The sequence below is a fragment of the Hylobates moloch genome, unplaced genomic scaffold, assembly GCF_009828535.3.
Source record: "Hylobates moloch isolate HMO894 unplaced genomic scaffold, HMol_V3 SCAFFOLD_19, whole genome shotgun sequence".
Taxonomy (NCBI): domain Eukaryota; kingdom Metazoa; phylum Chordata; class Mammalia; order Primates; family Hylobatidae; genus Hylobates; species Hylobates moloch.
Window position 1 is genome coordinate 69189473 of NW_026652294.1, and position 12970 is coordinate 69202442.

At 35.6% G+C, this 12970-nt stretch overlaps 1 protein-coding gene across 16 annotated transcripts in view; it reads left to right on the top strand.

The window, feature by feature from the left end:
- The window catches only part of PTPRD (protein tyrosine phosphatase receptor type D), a 2332625-nt gene that overhangs the window by 1236329 nt on the left and 1083326 nt on the right, over positions 1-12970 (top strand). For all 16 annotated transcript variants that reach the window (XM_058431780.1, XM_058431782.1, XM_058431784.1 and 13 more), the window contains exon 8: positions 8291-8324. The gene's annotated coding sequence lies outside the window, so the exon portion shown is untranslated. The remainder of the gene's footprint in view (positions 1-8290; positions 8325-12970) is intronic.

Below are 12970 nucleotides of genomic sequence, written 5' to 3' on the forward strand. Positions count from 1 at the left end.
TTAGATGGAAACATTGGTGATAATGGGGGGAAATACATTTTGTTAAACTGTCTCCCCCAAGGTACAGGATAAAAATTCAATTTTGCAGCAACCACAATAATGTCTTCTAGAGAGCATGCTTTCTTCACAGCTTTATTTTGTTTTAAAAAAGAATAATCTAACAGAGCGCAAACCCAAACTATAACTTAGCTAAAGCACAAGTCCTGAATTTACAATTTTATTAATCGAAACTGAAGCAGATTTACCCAGGCTAACGTTATAAAGCATGCCCCGGAGCAGAATGTTTCCCATGAAATGTGTTACTAGTGATGTCTATCTACATATTTCTGTTTAATTTAGGATTAAAAGGATTCTAATGATTTTCTTTATTTTCACCTGATTTCTTCTACTGGAGTTAGACGGACATTGTTGCTTTGCCTACAATTTCTATGGTGATTGGTAACCCTTGAGGAACCTGAGAATCCACCACCTTAATCAAGAAGCCATTGCAATTTTCCATGTTCGGTTATAACTTGCAAAAATAGGATCAAATAAAGAGAAAAATATTAAGCTGCAACTACATTGTAAATTTGTTGTATCTCCTTTTACCTAAATGCATAGCAGAGAAAATCGGTATCATAATGTTATTTATTCCTACTGAAGAAATTGTTGAGTTTTAGATTTTGAAAGGAATCGGGAGAAAATGAAGGAGAGTGTTTCCTATAAGAAATGCTTAGTGTCTGGAATAATAAAGAGCTGGTTAAAATTGACGAATCATTAGGGTGCCTCTGGGATGTTATCCTGAATCCAGAAATGATGGGGAAATAAGCATGATTTTATGGAATCTAAACCACAAACCAGTTGATTTTGTTCATTGGGGCACAAAGCACAGAACGTGGCATAAAGTAGGGACTTGGAAAAGACTAGATTAAACCATCCCATCTAGCACAGGGCCACATAATTTTGTTGCAACATGTCTTCAGTTCCCACTCTTAATATCAGGACTTCTTGGGGCTCTGGCCTAAACTCTTTAATGTGCTACCTATGTCCTGTCCAATTCCCTTGTCTTCATATATGATCTCTGTGATAATGATTCTCAATGTTTATCTCTAGTCCTAGACTCTCCACTGAACTACAGTTTTCCACATCCAACTTCCTACTTGACACTTGTACTCGTGTATCTAATATATGTCACACCTAAAATGGCTAAAATGTGGGTTGATTCTAATCAGCGCAGCTGATACAGATATAGTAAACATGTATTTTTCCTATTCCAGTCTTGCTCATCTCAGTAAATACCACTAATATCCACTTAGTCACCAATATTCCAAACCAGCAATAATCCTTAATACCTTTTTTTTCACTCATTTCTCTCTAATCCATTGGCAAGTCTTGTTCCACCTTCAGAATATATTCCAGATCTATACCAACCTCTCCAGTTTTCTCCATCTCCAGCTACACTTTAGTCTAAACCACTACCAGCTCTTGCCTGGAAAGGTTCAAACCTGATCTCCCGGTTTTTGCTCCTTCCTTGGCTTTCAGTTTTCTACAGAGCAGCCAGAGGCATGTTTAAGACAAAACCGTAATGTCATTCAACTTCTTAAAACCCTCCAATGACTTTGCATTGCCCTTGGAATATAAACCCAAATTTCTTGGCACTGGCCTACTTGCATTCCTTAATCTGGCCACCTACCTCTCTAAATGTATTTTTTACCACTCTATTCTGCTTACTAAATTCTAGTCACATTGGCCTTCTTTCTGTTGCTTGAATGTAAGTGCACACAAGTCCTTGTGTACTAACTATTCCTTTACATAAACATTCTATCTTCTTACCTTGCATGGCTGGATTGTTCTCTGTTGCTCTGGCCTGCCCATCCAATCTAAATATTCCTCCTTTGAGCTATATGACATGTTTTATTTTCTCCATTTCACTAATTATCTGAAATTATCTTATTCCTTTATTTGTTTAGCTGTGTATGGTCTTTCTCTTTCCTCTCCATGCCACAATAATGTAAGTAGGAAACATGTCCACATGGTTACCACTATATCCCCGATGCCTAAAATAGAATACAGAACATAATAGGTGTTAAAAATATTTGTTTCATAAACAGACATTTAAAATTTTGTTTAATTAATAAACAAATTAATAAACAAATTATCTCTTACTCATTTTATCCCACTGTATTTACTTACTGATTTGTTTGACATTACACCACTGTTTATTCACTGGACTTATCACATGGTTAAAATATTTTTTACAATGTAAGAGAACAGGGAGAAATGAAATAGAGTCATTTTTTATAGAAGTGCATGGAGGTGTGGAGAGTGATTATGCAGTGCTTTCAAAATCTAAGAAGTGCATCTTACTTGAGATATGGTTCGCTTCCTGGAGAGAGAGAGAGAGAAAGAGAGAGAGAAAATATATCAATATTTAGAAATGTATCATAACTTATACATGTGATATCACAATTCTTGAACATTATTCGTACATTTTCTTTTTTAAGATTAGTTCTGGTGTTTGTTTTTTTTTTTTTTTTTTTTTTTTGAGACAGAGTCTTCCTCTATCGCCTAGACTGGAGTACGGTGGTACAATCTCAGCTTGCTGAAACCTCTGCCTCCTGACTGCAAGCAATTCTCCTGCCTCAGCCACCCAAGTATCTGGGATTACAGCCTTGTGCCACCACACCCAGCTAATTTTTTGTATTTTTAGTAGAGGTGGGGTTTTACCATGTTGGCCAGGCTGTTCTTGAACTCCTAACCTCAAGTGATCCACTCGCCTTCGGCTCCCAAAGTGCTGGGATTCCAGGCACGAGACACCGTGCCTGGCACCTCATTTTTATTTTGTTTTTTTTTTTTTTGCTCCCTATTAGACAAATGTTGAACCATCTCACCGTAATTTTCAGATCCCATATGCCCTCTCACTACATTATTTTTCATTGCTTCTCTGAGCATCATTATGGATAATTTCTTCAGCTCTGCTTGCCCATTAATTCTTCCTTTAGTTGTGTTTAATATATTGGTTTATTTACTTAATTTTAATTATTTCGTTTTTCTGAAAATTGGTACCCATTGAAAATTGTCTTATTCTTTTGATATGTCTTTCACATATTTGCTCAGACATCTTTTATTTTTAATAATTGTAAATACTCATTTCATAATCTATGTTTGGAATTGCATTATCTCAATGTTTTGGTATTTCTAATCTTGATCTTTGTACTGACATTCACTCATGATTTCCTCATGTGTTTTATAGCTATGGATTTGAGCTTTTACTTAATAGGACTTCATATTTATAAATCCTAAGTGTCCTTTGTTGAGAATGTACCCTTCCAGAGAAATTTGGTGATTAAATGTATGAGGTAACAACACAGGAATACTTTTTTTGTTAAATCTCCCTTTAGGATTTCTTTGTCCTTGTGGGCGGTATAAATTCAAACCTGAAACATTTGTGACAGATTTTTAGAAGAGACTTTTTATCACTTCTCCTAGAGATCCCAAGGCTCTTCTTTAAGAGTGACAAATGTTGCAGGGAACATCCAAATATCACTGACTGCATATTAACCATTTCCACCTTTTTCTTCAGTTTTGGCCACTCGATATTTCTATACTATATTTTTTTCAAGGATGCACTACAGTATTTGTCACATTTTATTCCAGTATTTCAAATATGTTTTGCATTAAGATTGTTTACTGTCAGTTTACAATATCTGACACATCTTTTTGGCAAAAATGAATCAACTTTCATTTGTGTTTTTATGTTTGCCCTGTAATAAACATAAAGAACTCACAATTATGACTGCATTAGTCCATTCTCACACTGTTATAATGAACTGCCTGAGACTAGGTAACTTATAAAGGAAAGAGGTTTAATTGACTCACAGTTCTGCATGGCTGGGGAGGCCTCAGGAAACTTACAATCATGGCGGAAGGAGAAGCAAGCATGTTCTTCTTCACATGATGGCAGAAAGAATTGCCAAGCCAAGAGGGAAAAATCCCTTATTAAACTACCAGATCTCGTGAGAACTCACTATCAGGAGAACAGCAGCATAGAGGTAACTACCCGCATGATTCAATTGCCTCCCACTGGGTCCCTCCCAGGACACATAGGGATTATGGGAACTACAATTCAAGACACGATTCCGGTGGGTACGTAGAAAAACCGTAACAATGACTGGAGGAAGAGTTATCTGTATTTCAGGGAAAAAAAAATAAGACATAACATTTGGACTTCTCGTTTTACAGAGAAAGGCTGGTCTGTATTTTTGGCTCAGGCTGTTTAAACAATATATATAGTAAGGTCAGTCATACCAAATTACCCTTCATACCCAGTTCCTTTCCCCGTTACTATTCACCTTCTGCCACTTCAGTCCAAGTCCTGGACTTAGTACTGACGGATATGAGAAATAAGGACTGGAGTTTTGGTATGAGAAAAAGGAAATGCCAAAGGAAAGAGAAATCTGATGTAATTAGAAAAGAGGAGGATTCCTCTGATTACTTGTGTATATATATCTGTATATATGTGTGCGTATGTGTATGTATGTGTGATAGAGACAGATTATATGTATTATGTATGCATGTAGGTATTTCAGTGATATTACTGAAACTCATAAGAATTTCATTGCAAAAATAATTTTCTATGCCCAGAATGGGTACCTATTTGCATTTATTTTTATAATTATTTCTATAATTGGTTCTACAAGTCAATACTGAAATAGCTGGCTTATTCCTACCACCTGCCTAGTACAGATATACAGAGAAGGTAATAATACATATTTAGTTTTTTCTTCACTGTATTTTCCAGCAAATCATATGATCACAATATTGGGACAATATCCAACTTAGTATTCTGTTCCGGCATTCAAATGCCAGGATTCTTTTATAGAAAATAGACACCCTTTATAAGAATTAAATGATCGAATATGGAGAAGTGGATGGGTAATTCTAAAGGTTATTTGAATAAATTTGCATCTGAAAGGTTCTCAGGAAACTTCTTTTAAGAGAAGCTTTCTGTAGGTGCATATGCTATCCATAAATCACTTGATTTGGTTCCACTCCATTTCCTCACTCTTACCAGCATCACTAGAGTCAAAGCAAAAGCTCCAAAATTGTTTACAGTATCTTCCTTCTTCTCTCAATCAATAGTTATACATTTAGTAATTATCTGTTTTAACTGGAAGGATTTCTATATTTTCCAGATGCCACTCTCAGGAGCTAATCAAAATTCTGTAGGGGGTGGGGAGATGTGGTGGAAATGAATGGAAAAGATAATTGACCTGAAAAAAAATTTTTTTTGGTTAGATAAAGGAAGTGAATTATACATCATTGAACATATGTTGTAGTATTAGAAGGACGGATTTTGATTGGTCCTATTATCTGGTGTTTTCAATCATGTGAAAGAAAATCTCCTTTTAAATGTCCTCACAACAGATACTGGGGACATTTAAATATTCCCTGCTTTACATTTCTCTCTGGGGAGAGTATCTTAGTTAAATTTTGGTTACCTTTTGAGTAAAACAGACGACTGCCATTGAGTCATTATTTGTAGGAAGCCATAGATCTCTGCCGTTCCTTACCCAACTATATTACCTCTGGCACGGAAGTGCAAGGCAGCAATAAATCAATGGGTATTTAGAACTCATATTTTTCTATTTACTCATCTACCAGTGCCAGTCCAAAAAAAAAAAATCAGTAGGTAAAGCTAGGTCCACACTCTATTTTTTTAAGAAAGTCAGAATAATATAGATGATAGGTATTAATAATTATAACAAAAATTCCGTTCACTTTTATTAATATTTCCAAAGGTACTTCCATGATTACTGATTATTCTATTTAGAGCATGTATTAGTCTGTTCACATGCTGCTAATAAAGGACATACCCAAGACTGGGTAATTTAGTAAAGGAAAGCTGTTAACTGGGTAATTTAGCAAAGGAAAGATGTTTAATTGATTCACAGTTCCACGTGGCTGGGGAGGATTCACAATCATGGCGGAAGGTGAATGAGGAGCAAAGTCATGTCTTGCATGGCAGCAAGCAAGGGAGCGTGTGCAGGGGAACTCCCCTTTACAAAACCATCAGATCTCATGAGACCTCTTCACTATCATGAGAACCACGTGGGAAAGACCCGCCCACATGATTCAATCACCTCTCACTGGGTCTCTACCACAATATGTGGGAGTTATGGGAGCTACAATTTAAGATGAATTTTAGGTAGGGTCACAGCCAAGCCATATCAGAACACTTTGAAAACTTTGACCTTTGGAGGGGAAAAATGTCCACTAATAATCTAGACGTGGACTCAGACTACCAGCACATTTTAAATTACTGAGTAGCATTCTACTCTAGGGGTGTCTTGAAATCACAAATACTTTAGAGAAAAATTGTAATTGTGTGTTAGGTCATGTTCCTCCTATGATGAGAAGTAGAGGGGATTGGAATGAAAAGCACAAAATCTGAGAAGCTGAATGTTGAACTATCACATTCTATGCTTAGGTAAAAAGAACCTAATAAAGTCCTCCCTCTTACCAAATTAAGAAACCAGTGCTTTTATTTTAAATACTTATGCTAAAGTTTTTATTTCTGTTGTTTAAAATTTTATTATTCAATAATACCTTCTCTTGATAGGTAATATATTGCATGAAACAGTAAGAAAAGTTCTTAATGAAATGGCAGAATAGTGGATTTATAATTATTTTAGGCAAACAACACAGAAAACCTTAATACGAGTAACTACACAGAATTGTTTGCCAACATTTTGAAGTCTAAAGTGATTGTGAGCCCAGAAGAATAGTGAAGTATGAGACATTGTGGGTATGTAACACACATGTATGCTTCATATAGGCAGAGTCTGATCTGGCATAATTGGCTAGGAGTATAAAATTAGCAACAAGGCAATGTTATTATTTCATTTTCCATAAGAAGATAAGTTCTCTTTTCTAAGATTATGCCAGTAACTTCCATCTTGGTGCTGGAGTGGCTACGTTCATAGGTCAAAGCAAATCTATCACTGTTCCTCAAAACACTAACTTTTCATACAAAATTTAACCCTGTGGGGGAAAAAAGCCATGTTTTTTAAATCTAAAAAATATAAAAAGAAAATGTGTTCCTATGTGATTGAAAAAGTCTTAAAGAATTTTTCTAAAAATCATTTATCAATAAAGGACATTCTTCACCCTCAATTTCTTTATTTTTTGTTAAACTAAGAAGTTTTATTCATAGGGTATATTACTATGACTTTAACAGTCAAGTTTGATTAGCAGAAACTGCAATGGAGATTGCACTTTTCACTTAAAAAATGATTGACAAAATATAGAAAATGTGCACCATATGCTATCTATACACTAAATAAATTGTTTCCTTTAGCTCAATTAGCATCTTCTGGACATCTCCTATTTCAGAGGCATAGCAGGAAGTCTTCTGGGTAGGGAACAATGGACAGGGTTAAGGCATAAACACCAATATGGGCTAAACACACAAAATAGGATCTGATAAATACTGTAACAAACATATAAAATATGGTGGGAACATCTAGAAAGAGAATAATTTCTTCTCTAGGTGACAAGACAAGCTCTATTGAAGAAATGTTAATTGAGCTGGCCATAAGGAATGGCTAGAAAAAAATATTGAGGCAGAGCAAATGGAGTAAACCGAAGTATGGAAGGAAGGAAGGAAGAAAGAGAAGCAGGGAGGGCGGGAGGGAGGAAGGGAAGTTGGGCTTACGGTTCGAGACTAGTGTACAAGGGAAAATAGTGGCAGATAAACTTGAAAGGTAGCACGAATATGCATTGGCGAATTATGGAAAAGAATCATAAAAAGTTAGAATAGGAGCAACCTACTAAAGCTCCTGAATGCTATGCTAAACACCTCAGTTTGTTTTAGACAGGCAACAAAGAGAATTTTTGAGCTCAGGAAGGTGGTGTATATGGCACTGTCAGAGCTGAGAATTAGGACAGGTAATTCAAGATTGTGTTTGTGCCAGGACCAAGATTGTATTAAAGAGATGACTCTGTATTTTTGCCTGCCTTTTAAACATATATATCAGAAGAAAATATTGATGTAATACGTATATATGCCAGGTATGCCTATAAAAAAAGATTTTTTAATAAACAACTAATAATCTGTTTTAGTCCTTAAATGGTGGTGATGAAATACTTTCATCTGAAATAAATAATTGAGATCTGATCATGTATCTTCACTGCTTACTTAATTTTATTTTGCTTCTATAGATATGTCCATAACATGTGTTTGAAGACAATTTGAAAGGTTTTGGTAGTTTTTATGATCACAATATCAAATACATTTTTGTTGTTTCAGATGATGGTGCCTGTCCATTAACTGAACAACTGTGGTGAGTTTATTTTGCTCATCTTATGTCTGCACGGAATACTTTTCTTTTTGATATTCTAAAGGATTTATTTTACCTATAAAACTTTGGTTAAAATTCTTTGAATGAGTTTCCTTCTGACAATCCATTAGGCATTTTAGGATGTTTCATTTCTTCTTTTCAATTAAAACTAAGACTTTAGTTTTCAACCAGATTTTCTCAACAGAGATGTTTATTTTCACAAATGCTTCACTTACTCAAACTTTAACAATCTCTCAATCAACTAGAAAAGTAATATCCTGTTGTTAGTTACTCTTTTAGTAGTTACAAGAAATACTTTATAGTTTTTAGATTGATAGCAGAATACCCAGTGGATACTGACACAAAAATTATTTTTTGTTTTCTCTATTATCCTTACAATAAGAGAAAGAAGAAAAAGAAATTACATTCCTTAGCTTACATAATTGCCTTATATTGCTATGATTATTCATTGGAAACTAAGATGAGTGGATATGACTTGGAACAATATAGTTAATCTCTGGAGAAGTTGCTACCCATTTATGTCTCTCTTGGAAGAATAAACACAACATATTTGTGTGCTTTCACAGTACTGGTAAACTGGTATTTTCAAGGATTCTCTGCACATTGCCAGACTTAGAAAAAGAAGACTCTACATAAAATTGTTACTCATTTTACTTCTTGAGAGTTTACCAGTTTATAGCAGATTGAGAGAAAGTGTTGCATTTTTTGTTCTTATTCAATTACGATAAGGAAAATGTTATGAAAGAGTGTCTTTGTATAGCATCCTCCCCCTTCCCTCAGACTAGACTGCTTGGTAAAATAAGAAATGGCCAGAGTGGGAGCTGGTTGGCAGGAGGATAACAATTTTGAAGGTGTAAAAAAAAATTTACATAGGTTTTGGATAAGAAATAATAGAGGAACTGTATGGGGTGCTGTATGTGGTGTGACTTAAGAAAAAGCAAATGTTGGAGAAAAAATTAAAAGCCTTATTGTATATTACATTGGTGCTTCTCAAACCTTAATATGTCTATGAGTAATGTGGGCTATCTTTTCAAAATGCAGATTCTGATTTAGAATTTGAGCTGAAGTAGGGCCCAATAATGTGCATTTCTACTAGCTCCTAGGTGATACAAAGCTGCTGGTTTAAACACCACACTGTCAATAGTAAGGTAGTATATAAATAACTCTGTTCCTTTGACTGCTCCCCAAGGGACTTCAGTCAAGACATTAATTTTTCAAACGTTTGATTTGGGTTTGACTTTTAGTGCTCTTGATTCACTGTTTGAAAGGTTATCTTAAGATTACAGCGAAAATGCTGTTTTGTTGAGTCACATACAAAAAGAACTGGGTCTTGACTAGCTTCTGTGTCTGTTTTCCCTCTTACTACCTAATTATTCCAGGGTAAACTGTAAAGGATTAAAGAAAGTCAATCTCTTTCAGTCAAGTAATTTGTGAGTGAACAAAATACAAGATTTTACAAAAATATAAATATATTATTCTAATACTGCAATCTATTCAAAGGCAATCATATCACTTTGCAATAGTCCAATTACAAAAAGCAACAACAATGGTTGTGGGGTAGATAGTCCTAACCATAATACAAGTAGACATTATCATCATTATTATGCTTGAAAGTACTTGAGTTTTGCTTGAAAATGTGATAAAATGCTTTTGGTTTCGTACCGCATGCCTACTGACATTATGAATGTTTTCTAGTCTGTGTTCAGCTAGTTCAGATCTCAAGATTACTGAGAAAACGGGGTAGATGCCAAAGTTGGCAGATTTGGTTAGTAACCATGAATAATGGGGCCAAGAGGAAATTGGTACAAGGAAATCTGCCACTGGTCTACTGGTAGAAGGAAATCTGAAGAATTTTCTGAAACCCAGAGTCTTGTAGGCGCTTGAAGAAGGCCATGGAAGTAGAAGTTTCAAAATCAATTGAAGTTTTCTGCTAAAACTCTCCTTTCTTAAACCAGGTTGCATATCAGAATCAACTGTGAAGTCGAAACGGCTAGTTAGACCTGGGTACTACCCAAACCAATTAATCAGAGTCTCTCAAGGTAAATGAAGCTTAACATCTAAACTTTGATGCTTCAGCTCCCTGGTGATTATATCAGGAAATTGAGTTGAAAATCCCTTACATTAGGGCCTGAAATTTTACATTTTCAACAAGTTCTCAAATGATGTTTATGTTGCTGCTTTGTGGACCACACTTTAAGTAGCAAGGACCAGTTAGACCCCAGACTTTTTTTTTTTCATGTTCCTGGGAGGGTTAGCATCAACTGGGAGTAGTCATCTTCTCTCTATGGATGAGGGGAGGAAGGGAAAGGAAGAAAGGAGAGAGGAGACATCCAAATGGCACATGGTGGAGACAAGGTAGAATGCGCAACTCCCCACAGGATTGAATTTATAGGTCAATGAAAAAACCCCTGTACCAAAATAGCTTCTCTAATTAAATCATATAGTACCTGAACATGCATTATTAAAATTCATTTGATTTCACTGCATTCCAAAGCTGACTATGCAAACATGATCTTTGGTGCAATTGCTACAAATATAGAGCATGGAAGGAGGAGTAGAGTGGGCAGGGATCTGGAGTTTAATAATCATCCCAGATGACTTTAATCAAAAATGGAGCTTGGAAGCCATTGTTTTAGACCACACAACAACATCTTTTTTGACTTTGTTTCAATATGCATACATATTCCCGTTCTTTAAATCAATAATTTATATATACTATTCTATGCATCAATAGAGCTCAATATAACAAGATAATAATAATAACAAAAGCTACATGGTGATGACTATTTGCCAGGCACTGTTCAGAGTTTCATATTTATAAGGACAATCCTAGATAATATGTGCTATTATTATCATCTTTACATATAAGAAAACTGGGGCACAAAAATATTAAATTGCTAAAATTTACATAACTGGTAAGTGTTAGAACTGAGATTCAAACTCAGATATTCTGGCTTCACAATACATGTTCTGTAAACTTCCAATCAGTTGTGAATTGATCCGTGTATTCAACAAACACTTCTGGAGGAGCTTTTATATACTAGGCAATTTTTAAGGTACTAGGAATAGAGCACTAAAGGCAGTAAAATATCTTCCCCTATGGAGATGTCCTTCTAGTGAGAGATACAAGCTCTTATTTTTAGAACAACCAGAATTTTTTAAATGGTCTCAGCATTAATGACATGAAGACATAGAATTCAAATATAGCCATTCCATTTGCTTTCTGAATGATTTTGTCAAATCTCTTTACCTGTTTAGTAATCTGATTAAATGATGTAAAGGGACATGTGAATAACTTATTTTTATTACTTTACATCATCTTTTAGCATAATAAAAGTTTTGTGTGTATGTATGGTTTAAAAATGTCTTAATGAAAAAGGTTGATTTTCCCCATGGCAGTAGACACTAAGGGCATCGTGAAAGCACTAGTTATCAGGAAAGTATTGGTGGCAATGTTGCGGTGTTCATGTTGGCATGGGTGCTAGCAGTTACGATATTTGCGATAATGGTGATGTTGACTGAAATGATGAAACTGATGGTAATTACTACCACTTATTAAGCACTTACTATAGCTCAGGCCTTGTGCTAAATTATTTATATTCAGTATTTAATCCATTCCACAGCCTTGTGGAAATAACAATGTATTTTAGAGCTCAAGAATTTGAGGATTAGAAAGCTTAAACTACTCACCAAGTCACATAGCTCAGCAAATAATGGAGGCTGAATTTAACCCAACTATATCAATTATCTATTGCTATGGAAGAAACCACCCTAAATCTCAGTGCCTTAAAAGAAAACTTTGTTATTCCTCATGATACTGAGAGTGGATTGACTATGCAGTTATTCCACTCCAATAAGTGTCAATAGGGATCTCATGCAACTATATTCAGCTAAGAGATTAACTGGAGGTCTCAGTTCTTTTCCATTGGCCCCTCTTTCTATATGGTGAGTCATCTTCCAATGGCTGTCCATATATCCTTTCTATATAGCAGACTAGCATGGTTTCTCACATAGCATGCAGCTCAGCTCCAAGGAGTTTTGCAAAGGAGAATCCCCACTGCAAGTGCCTCTCCTGGTATCAAGCTTGCTAATGTCCCATTGGTCAAAATAAGTTACATGAACTAGCCCAGAGTTAATGAGGAAGATGACAAGTATAAGCACACCTGGAGGCATGGTTCAGTCTATTACACCAAATATTGCTGCAGGGCTTTCTCTTCAGTTCATCTAAAACCAGGTTCTTGTCACACAGCCAGGAAAGATTAGGTTCGTGGACACATAGAAGGGTGAGAAAAACAATTTATTGGGTAAAAAAGGAAAAAGAGAAAAACTTTCAGCTGAGCAAGAGGGAAGCGGATTAACCAGCTCCTGCCCCATCACACAGGAACTTAAGAGACCAGGTTCCTCCCCTCTGCAAATGACCGGAATTTCCACGGCTCCACCCCATTCTCCCAGCGTGCAGGTTGGTCACAGGTTCTCCGGGAAGCCCTTTTTGCTTGGCTGTGTCAATGTGGCTGACTCTAATTACTGTAATATAGTTTCATTACTATAGTATATTCCCTCCCTGAGGAGATTGAAAGTGAACACTGGAAGAAAGCAGACTACAAAATATTGTTGAAGAGACACCATAG